At 37.2% G+C, this 10,976-nt stretch overlaps 1 protein-coding gene across 1 annotated transcript in view; it reads right to left on the bottom strand.

The window, feature by feature from the left end:
* Positions 1-9,757: 9,757 nt before the first annotated feature.
* Positions 9,758-10,976, bottom strand: part of kif5ab (kinesin family member 5A, b) — a 115,330-nt gene continuing 114,111 nt past the window's right edge. Inside the window, exon 29 of the mRNA XM_041887372.2 lies at positions 9,758-9,891. The gene's annotated coding sequence lies outside the window, so the exon portion shown is untranslated. The remainder of the gene's footprint in view (positions 9,892-10,976) is intronic.

The raw sequence follows: 10,976 nt of genomic DNA, 5'->3' as shown, positions 1-10,976 counted from the left end.
GATCTATTATGATTAGTGTTCTATATTCCTGATCTATTATGATTAGTGTTCTAGATTACTGATCTATTATGATTAGTGTTCTATATTACTGATCTATTAGATTAGTGTTCTAGATTCCTGATCTATTACGATTAGTGTTCTATATTACTGATCTATTATGATTAGTGTTCTAGATTACTGATCTATTATGATTAGTGTTCTATATTACTGATCTATTATGATTAGTGTTGTAGATTACTGATCTATTATGATTAGTGTTCTATATTACTGATCTATTATGATTAGGGTTCTAGATTACTGATCTATTATGATTAGTGTTCTATATTACTGATCTATTATGATTAGTGTTCTATATTCCTGATCTATTATGATTAGTGTTCTAGATTACTGATCTATTATGATTAGTGTTCTAGATTACTGATCTATTATGATTAGTGTTCTATATTACTGATCTATTATGATTAGTGTTCTATATTACTGATCTATTATGATTAGTGTTCTATATTACTGATCTATTATGAATAGTGTTCTATATTACTGATCTATTATGATTAGTGTTGTAGATTACTGATCTATTATGATTAGTGTTCTATATTACTGATCTATTATGATTAGGGTTCTATATTACTGATCTATTATGATTAGTGTTCTATATTACTGATCTATTATGATTAGTGTTCTATATTCCTGATCTATTATGATTAGTGTTCTAGATTGCTGATCTATTATGATTAGTGTTCTAGATTACTGATCTATTATGATTAGTGCTCTATATTACTGATCTATTATGATTAGTGTTCTATATTACTGATCTATTATGATTAGTGTTCTATATTACTGATCTATTATGAATAGTGTTCTATATTACTGATCTATTATGATTAGTGTTCTATATTACTGATCTATTATGATTAGTGTTCTAGATTACTGATCTATTATGATTAGTGTTCTATATTACTGATCTATTATGATTAGTGTTCTATATTACTGATCTATTATGATTAGTGTTCTAGATTACTGATCTATTATGATTAGTGTTCTATATTACTGATCTATTATGATTAGTGTTCTATATTACTGATCTATTATGATTAGTGTTCTATATTACTGATCTATTATGATTAGTGTTCTAGATTACTGATCTATTATGATTAGTGTTCTAGATTACTGATCTATTATGATTAGTGTTCTAGATTACTGATCTATTATGATTAGTGTTCTAGATTACTGATCTATTATGATTAGTGTTCTATATTACTGATCTATTATGATTAGTGTTCTATATTACTGATCTATTATGATTAGTGTTCTATATTACTGATCTATTATGAATAGTGTTCTATATTACTGATCTATTATGATTAGTGTTCTATATTACTGATCTATTATGATTAGTGTTCTAGATTACTGATCTATTATGATTAGTGTTCTATATTACTGATCTATTATGATTAGTGTTCTATATTACTGATCTATTATGATTAGTGTTCTAGATTACTGATCTATTATGATTAGTGTTCTATATTACTGATCTATTATGATTAGTGTTCTATATTACTGATCTATTATGATTAGTGTTCTATATTACTGATCTATTATGATTAGTGTTCTAGATTACTGATCTATTATGATTAGTGTTCTATATTACTGATCTATTATGATTAGTGTTCTATATTCCTGATCTATTATGATTAGTGTTCTAGATTACTGATCTATTATGATTAGTGTTCTATATTACTGATCTATTATGATTAGTGTTCTATATTACTGATCTATTATGATTAGTGTTCTATATTACTGATCTATTATGATTAGTGTTCTATATTACTGATCTATTATGATTAGTGTTGTAGATTACTGATCTATTATGATTAGTGTTCTATATTACTGATCTATTATGATTAGGGTTCTATATTACTGATCTATTATGATTAGTGTTCTATATTACTGATCTATTATAATTAGTGTTCTATATTCCTGATCTATTATGATTAGTGTTCTAGATTACTGATCGATTATGATTAGTGTTCTAGATTACTGATCTATTATGATTAGTGTTCTAGATTACTGATCTATTATGATTAGTGTTCTATATTACTGATCTATTATGATTAGTGTTCTATATTACTGATCTATTATGAATAGTGTTCTATATTACTGATCTATTATGATTAGTGTTCTATATTACTGATCTATTATGATTAGTGTTCTAGATTACTGATCTATTATGATTAGTGTTCTATATTACTGATCTATTATGATTAGTGTTCTATATTACTGATCTATTATGATTAGTGTTCTATATTACTGATCTATTATGATTAGTGTTCTATATTACTGATCTATTGTGATTAGTGTTCTAGATTACTGATCTATTATGATTAGTGTTCTATATTACTGATCTATTATGATTAGTGTTCTATATTACTGATCTATTATGATTAGTGTTCTATATTCCTGATCTATTATGATTAGTGTTCTAGATTACTGATCTATTATGATTAGTGTTCTATATTACTGATCTATTATGATTAGTGTTCTATATTACTGATCTATTATGATTAGTGTTCTATATTACTGATCTATTATGATTAGTGTTCTATATTCCTGATCTATTGTGATTAGTGTCCTAGATTACTGATCTATTATGATTAGTGTTCTATATTACTGATCTATTATGATTAGTGTTCTATATTACTGATCTATTATGATTAGTGTTCTATATTCCTGATCTATTATGATTAGTGTTCTAGATTACTGATCTATTATGATTAGTGTTCTATATTACTGATCTATTATGATTAGTGTTCTATATTCCTGATCTATTATGATTAGTGTTCTAGATTACTGATCTATTATGATTAGTGTTCTATATTACTGATCTATTATGATTAGTGTTCTAGATTACTGATCTATTATGATTAGTGTTCTAGATTACTGATCTATTATGATTAGTGTTCTATATTACTGATCTATTATGATTAGTGTTCTAGATTACTGATCTATTATGATTAGTGATCTATTTAATTCTGTACTAGATCATTTTAGAATAAAATATACATTTTAACTGTATATTACATTATTTATTGGCTATTAATTGTTGATGAGCCGTTATACTGTAACCTAATTACATGAATCTGTTCCCTCTTTACATTATGGCATATAATGATAATATAATATGTTATATATAAAATATATATATAAATATATAACATTTGTTTGTTTTTGGGTGGTCCGGGGGATCGAACCCACTACCTTGGCGTTACAAGCGCCGTGCTCTACCAGCTGAGCTACAGAGGATCTGCATATCCTACAGCTTAAAAAACACAACACTATTTGTAGTAATAAAACATGGAGGCTTAACTGTGGTGATACGGATCATCTTTATTGTAAGAGTTTCATTATAATAACATGTTTGTTGTATCTCAGCAGCTACAGGCATGTACTGCATGCACTATCCAACACACTACAAACACACACACAAACAAAGGCCCGTACATTGATATGTTGTTGTCTTTTTCTTTAGTTTATTACTACTGTACACTGTATTAGCCATAATGTAGGTAATCCATATCTGTACCATGATGTACTACAGTATCAGAGATAGGACTGGTTACAAATCAGACGACAGACAGATAGACAGACAGGCAGGCAAACAGACTCACACTCAGTTTCATCCTCATCGTCATCATCGTCAACATCATCATCGTCATCATCATCATCATCATCGTCATCGTCATCGTCGTCGTCATCGTCATCATCCATCATCATCATCATCATCATCATCATCATCGTCATCATCATCATCATCATCAACATTCCACGTCTAAACCTATAGTGCAGAGATCCCAGCCACTATCTATCAGTGGCGTGTATTCATGGTTACCAAGGGAAGCCAGGCTTCACCAAATATTTGACCAATAGAAACATTTAAATGATTAAAATAACCTATCTTTCGTCTCGCTCTGTGTTTTCATAATTTTCTGTCAATTCGCAAGTGGCTGAATCTCACCGGAGAGATCATCCGAGCGAGGGAAACAGCGCCCCTCTGTCTCAGTACGTGTAGCCTGCTAGGCTAGCCTGCTAGGCTACACAAGTGGCGCAGCGGTCTAAGGCACTGCATCTCAGTGCTAGAGGCGTCACTACAGACCCTGCTTCAGTTCCAGGCTGTATCACAATCCGGCCGTGATTGGGAGTCCCATAAGGCGGCGCACAAATGGCCCAGCGTATTTATTTAACCTTTATCTAGTTAAATAAAGGTTAAATAAATAAAATAAAAAAGCCTGTGTATCTGATGCTATCAGGACCAAAATAGTATGACATGTAGCGGCAGTAACATTTTACTGAATGATGCCAACAAGCATTTGGCCTCTCTTGATAAAAAAATAGAATAAAATAATTAGCCAATCAGCGTTGAGCTGAGCTCAACTGTGGGTTGTCCTGGTGCAGCAAATGCCCCCGAAAGGAGGGCACTTTAGATTTTGCTTCACACCAATCAAATCACATCCTAAGAAAAAAATTATTTTTCATTTCTGGCCTGCTTGTGTTGATGTCCTGCAGAGGCTAGCTTGATAAATCAGCATTTCCTAAGCCATGGATGGAGATGGGGATTTGGACTTCTGGTTTTGACTTCATTCTCTGCACAGGCCAATGATTATGACGGCAATTCTGATCTAACCATAAATTCATATATTGTGCCATTGGCCTGAGACAACTGACGTTCAATATGTAGCCGAGATGTAGCCTAGTAGGCTCACATTAACTAACTAGCTTGCTAACTTAGCTGGTTCATTGTTGCCCATGCAAGGAAGTCAGGCTAGCAAGCATTTTAGCTAGGTAGCCTATGACAACAACAACTTAAAGAGTACTGTATGACAGAGCCATAGACCGTTTTGCCAACGCGAAAGAGAGGAGGATGGCATTCGCGTTCAACTATATATTAAGCATAAATAACCCTGTTGATTTGATTATGTTTAAGTTGAAATGGTGCTGGAATAGCGGAGGCATGACTTGCGGTAACTCAGTGGTTCTAAATCAGTAGAAGTTTAGTAAACTGTGTTAAAACATGAACTTGTTTGACCATGCTGCAGGTCATATAACTGTTACATGCAATATTTGCTTTGTAGACTTCCTCAGACAGATGTTGCGCTCCGGTTCTGTGATTTAACAAACGTATGTGTAGTTGAATTTATTCCGCCACTGTGTGACTGTTGTATTTTCGTTGTCACGGTCTTATTGTATATCACGGTGAACGAATGGGTTATAGAGAAAACAACGCAATTATCACAACATAGGCTGTAATATGGCTTTTTGACTGGCTTGGCTTGCCCAGTGATTTTACCAACGCACCGCTACTGCTATCTATAGGCTGTTGATTTCAAATATTAGGGGAGCGCAAACTAAAATAAGTTGTTTACACAAAGTAAAGCACACAATGCATTGTTGTTCAGCCTCATGGCAGTTTAAAGGGGGTGTTGGTTTTGTATACAGGGTTCAGAGGAGTCACAAAGCAAGAGAGAATGGACCTGGTAGTTACAACCCTGGTGGTTACAACCCTGGTGGTTACAACCCTGGTGGTTACAACCCTGGTGGTTACAACCCTGGTAGTTACAACCCTGGTAGTTACAACCCTGGTAGTTACAACCCTGGTGGTTACAACCCTGGTAGTTACAACCCTGGTAGTTACAACCCTGGTAGTTACAACCCTGGTGGTTACAACCCTGGTAGTTACAACCCTGGTAGTTACAACCCTGGTAGTTACAACCCTGGTGGTTACAACCCTGGTGGTTACAACCCTGGTAGTTACAACCCTGGTAGTTACAACCCTGGTGGTTACAACCCTGGTAGTTACAACCCTGGTGGTTACAACCCTGGTAGTTACAACCCTGGTAGTTACAACCCTGGTAGTTACAACCCTGGTGGTTACAACCCTGGTAGTTACAACCCTGGTAGTTACAACCCTGGTGGTTACAACCCTGGTGGTTACAACCCTGGTAGTTACAACCCTGGTAGTTACAACCACCCTGGTGGTTACAACCCTGGTAGTTACAACCCTGGTGGTTACAACCCTGGTAGTTACAACCCTGGTAGTTACAACCCTGGTAGTTACAACCCTGGTAGTTACAACCACCCTGGTGGTTACAACCCTGGTAGTTACAACCCTGGTGGTTACAACCCTGGTAGTTACAACCCTGGTAGTTACAACCCTGGTAGTTACAACCCTGGTGGTTCAAACCCTGGTGGTTACAACCCTGGTAGTTACAACCCTGGTAGTTACAACCCTGGTGGTTACAACCCTAACACACACGCACGCGTGAAGCCTTCCCTGGCCCTCGTGTCCTGATTGGCTGATCAGAAGGGAGCTCAGTGTGATGCAGACCGTCTGTGTGTCTGTGTGTGGGTGTGATCAGAGGTTGCTTTGGGGAAAGTTCCGATGGGTAGTCGCCTGTTCCTGTACCAATGTGTTTTTGGAATGTCAGGTTTACACACACCTTGCATCTCATTCTGTTTTCTCTGTGTACCATTCAGTTCTTCACTACCAGTCCGCAACTAAAAGTGTCTTCTGATATATCCGTCAGCATTCATCAGTATTACAAACAATGAGTTAATAAATAGTACATGACAAATACATTATCCATGTGCAAATCAGGGTAAACATATACATAACATTATATTCGATATTAACAACAAAAACACAACTTGCAATAAATAATACATATATTTAAATACACAAAATAATAAATAGCATACATAATCTTTCAAAACTGAAACTGTATAAAAATAGTTGCTACATAATTACTAAAATGTAGTATTTTTCCCAATAATATTTTCCATTCTGTGTTGGTGAATGTAACTGACCACTGGACAGACCAAAACAGCACAGACATATTCAGATGAAGGTACAAACCTATAGAACCTCCAACCAATGTAGATACAGACAGACCTGGTTTCAAATACTATTTGAAATCTTTTTGAAATATTTATTTTCATTCGCATCAAGGTACATTTGTACTATAAATTGTCTCTTCCTGTATTATACTGATGCTAAAATGTTTATTCTATTCTAATGAGCCATTTACTTTATGTTCGTATTCTTTTCTTATTTCTTATTGTTGCTGCATTGTCGAGAAGGAACCTGCAAGTAAGGATTTCGTTGGACGTTGTCTACCATGTGTATCCTGTACATACCACTAATAAAACTTGAAACCTGAAACGAGTGTTTCCTCTAGCCTACCTGGAGTGCCAAATGGGTGGGGTTTGCACACTTGCAATTCTTCTATTGGTTCCATTCTGCCAGACAAGCTCAATCATGTCCAGCTAAGGTATGTGGAAGATTTCAAATTGTATTTGAACCCATGTCTGGATACATCCGTACAGTAATGTTACAGCTCCAGAATATCCCTTACTCTCTCTTTATAGATCGATGCATAGAAAATAAAAGTCCAGATTTTTGTCACACTTTTCCTAGTTGTCAGACACCAGTAGTTTGCTCTCATATCAGATAACCTATTTGATGTAAACCATGAGTTACTGCATTAAAGTCATCACACATTAAAGCATACGTTACTCTGAAAGCCAACCTTGAAGTAGCCCGGTCCCAGATCTGTTTGTGCTTTCACCTACTCCATTGTCATTGTCATCCATTCCATAAGGAGTTGGCGTAGAGAGCCGAAACAGCCTGGCACCGGCTAGCCTTGAAGAGCTTGGTTGAAGCATCCGCATACGACAGACACGCTTGTTTGAGTCTGATTGTAGCGGCTGTTATTCAATAGTCAGGGTAATATACACACGTCCAAGTACAACACAGAGCCTGCTGGAGGAAGTTTGTGGATGACCTATGACCTAAATAATCTACTGACTGTACATCAGCTGTTTATTGAGCACGATGCTGCCGTAAGCTTCATCTGAGGTTCCGATTCATGGCATTTAAAACACTGCCACTAGCACAGGGATCGTGATCAGCCCTCTACCTACAGTACTCTTTAGGGGTCTCTGTCCACCCGATCTAGACCTGAGCACAGACATATTTACAAATATCTAAATATATGTCTCTGGGCCTGACTACATGGCAGGACATACTGGAAGCTAGAGAAGAAGTAACCCTGTTGTCTTTATAGTGAGGACATCAGGGTTGGGGGTCAATTCCATTTCATTTCAGTCAATTCAGGAAGTAAACAGGAATTTCAACTTTGAATTGAAATGGAATTGAACCTAACCCTTATTAAGGAGGTCAAAGAAACAGCCGTCTGCTATGTTCACCGGCTCAGATAGCCACTAGGCCTACTGCACAACCATTATTAGTATGACACCAGTCCGCTATAGTAAAATGTCTTGTCCAATACAAAATCAACCTTGAAGGGGTGCATATATAACATAAATGATGTATACACTTCAATATACATTAATTGTATAGAGTGAAAAAGGTTGTGTATGAATATGTTTCTTTTAATTGTATTAAGGCTTTGCCGTGCTCTGTGTGTGTTTATTTCTATCAATTGCAAGGTGGTTGTTATGTCAGGTTGTTGTCTATTTTCCAACAGATTTAGAGCAAAATAGCCAAAAAATATCTAATTTACCCTCACTGCGCCTCCTGGACGTGGAGGAGCTGCATGAGTGCCCACTAGTGGCCACAAAGAACACGGCACCCTCTCTCGCTCCAATCCCAATTGTCTAACACAGCCTTAACCATAGTTCATCCAAAAGGGTCAAGGTTTAGAGGAAGAGGAAGCTGCCAATTCTAGTGGTTCAGTTACAGTGCTTTCTATACCACTGTTCCTATACTCCTATATATAGCCTATATAGTACAGTACGTTATACAGTGGTGTAAAGTACTTAAGTAAAAATACTTTAAAGTACTACTTAAGTAGTTTTTTTGGGGTATCTGTACTTTACTTTACTATTTATATTTTTGCCAACTTTTACTTTTACTTCACTACTTTCCTAAAGAAAATAATGTACTTTTTACTCCATACATTTTCCATGACACCCAAAAGTAATTGTTACATGTTGACAGGAAAATGGTCCAATTCACACACTTATCAAGAGAACATCCCTGGTCATCCCTACTGCCTCAGATCTGACAGACTCACTAAACACAAATGCTTTGTTTGTAAATTAGAGTGTTGGAGTGTGCCCTGGCTATCGATAAATTAAAACCAAATACTTTTAGACTTTTACTCAAGTAGTATTTTAGTGGGTGAGTTTCACTTTTACTTGAGTCATTTTCTATTAAGGTATCTTTACTTTTGACAATTGAGTACTTTGTCCACCACTGACGTCATATCAACAACAAAGTATTGAACAAATGGTTCAAGAGAGTAGACGGACAGTCAGCAAGCAGAATGGGTGGGGGGAGTGGAGAGAGGGAGAGGGTGGAGGGCTACAGAGAGTTCTACAGAGGGAGGAGAGGGAGAGAGACGGTCTTACTGGGAAAGGGGGGAGGAGAGGGAGAGAGACGGTCTTACTGGGAAAGGGGGGAGGAGAGGGAGAGAGACGGTCTTATTGGGAATAGGGGGAGGAGAGGGAGAGAGACGGTCTTACTGGGAAAGGGGAGAGGAGAGGGAGAGAGACGGTCTTATTGGGAAAGGGGAGAGGAGAGGGAGAGAGACGGTCTTATTGGGAAAGGGGGGAGGAGAGGGAGAGAGACGGTCTTATTGGGAAAGGGGGGAGGAGAGGGAGAGAGACGGTCTTACTGGGAAAGGGGGGAGGAGAGGGAGAGAGACGGTCTTATTGGGAAAGGGGGAGGAGAGGGAGAGAGACGGTCTTACTGGGAAAGGGGGGAGGAGAGGGAGAGAGACGGTCTTATTGGGAAAGGGGGAGGAGAGGGAGATCAGAAGGTCACTGATCAGCAGCATGCAGATTTATGAGGGCGGTCTTGGCAGAACCGGACGCCTGGAGAGAAAGAGAGGGAGAGACACATTTGTACTTTAACTATTTGCACATTGTTTAAACACTGTATATATACACATAATATTACATTATAATGTCTTTATTCTTTTGGAACTTCTGAGTGTAATGTTTACTGTTAATATTTATTGTTTATTTCACTTTTGTTTATTATCTATTTCACTTGCTTTGGCAATGTTAACATATGTTTCCCATGGCAATACAGCCCTTAAATTGAAATTGAAATTGAATTGAGAGAAGGAGAGAAAGAGAAGGAGAGAGAGAGAGAGAGAGAGAGAGAGAGAGAGAGGGGGGAGAGAAGAGAGAGAGAGAGAGAGAGAGAGAGAGAGAGAGAGAGAGAGAGAGAGAGAGAGAGAGAGAGAGAGAGAGAGAGAGAGAGAAGAGAGATTGAGGAGAGAGAGAGAGAGAGAGGGGGGGAGAGAGAGAGAGAGAGAGAGAGAGAGAGAGAGAGAGAGAGAGAAAGCGAGGGGAAGAGAAAGAAATGCAATGAGTCCCATAAACAGCACCAGGCTTAGATTATATGTTTGATATCGAAACTTTATTGTGAGTGGGAAAAACTGTGGGATGAATTTCACCAGTCTAATATGCTAAATATGCTGAAATCACATTTAATATGCAGCATTTCCTCCTAGCCAATCATGAGGCAAGATAAAGCCATAATATAAATAATTCTTATATGGACCCAATATTAGATCTCGCTTGCCATATGGAACTCTGCATAAGTATATTCAGTGCTCCCTCTCCCCCCCTCTGTTTCCCAGAGATAAATAGGAAGAGAGAGAGGGAGAGAGAGAGAGAGAGAGAGAGAGAGAGAGAGAGAGAGAGAGAGAGAGAGAGAGAGAGAGAGAGAAAGAAAGAGCGAGAGAGAGAGAGAGAAAGAGAGAGATGGAGAGGGCACGTGTACAGAAATTCACAAGGTAATGAATCTGCCATCTTAGATTATGTCTGTTATGAAATACTCATTCAATATTCAATATTCAATATTCAATATTCTCCCTCTCCCCCTCCCTCTCCCTCCCACTCCTCCTCTCACTCTCCCTCTCCCTCCCACTCTCCCTCTCCCTCCCACT

The sequence above is a fragment of the Coregonus clupeaformis genome, chromosome 10, assembly GCF_020615455.1.
Source record: "Coregonus clupeaformis isolate EN_2021a chromosome 10, ASM2061545v1, whole genome shotgun sequence".
Taxonomy (NCBI): Eukaryota; Metazoa; Chordata; class Actinopteri; order Salmoniformes; family Salmonidae; genus Coregonus; species Coregonus clupeaformis.
Note: the sequence above shows the minus strand (reverse complement) of the source record. Positions and strands in the feature narration are given on the sequence as shown.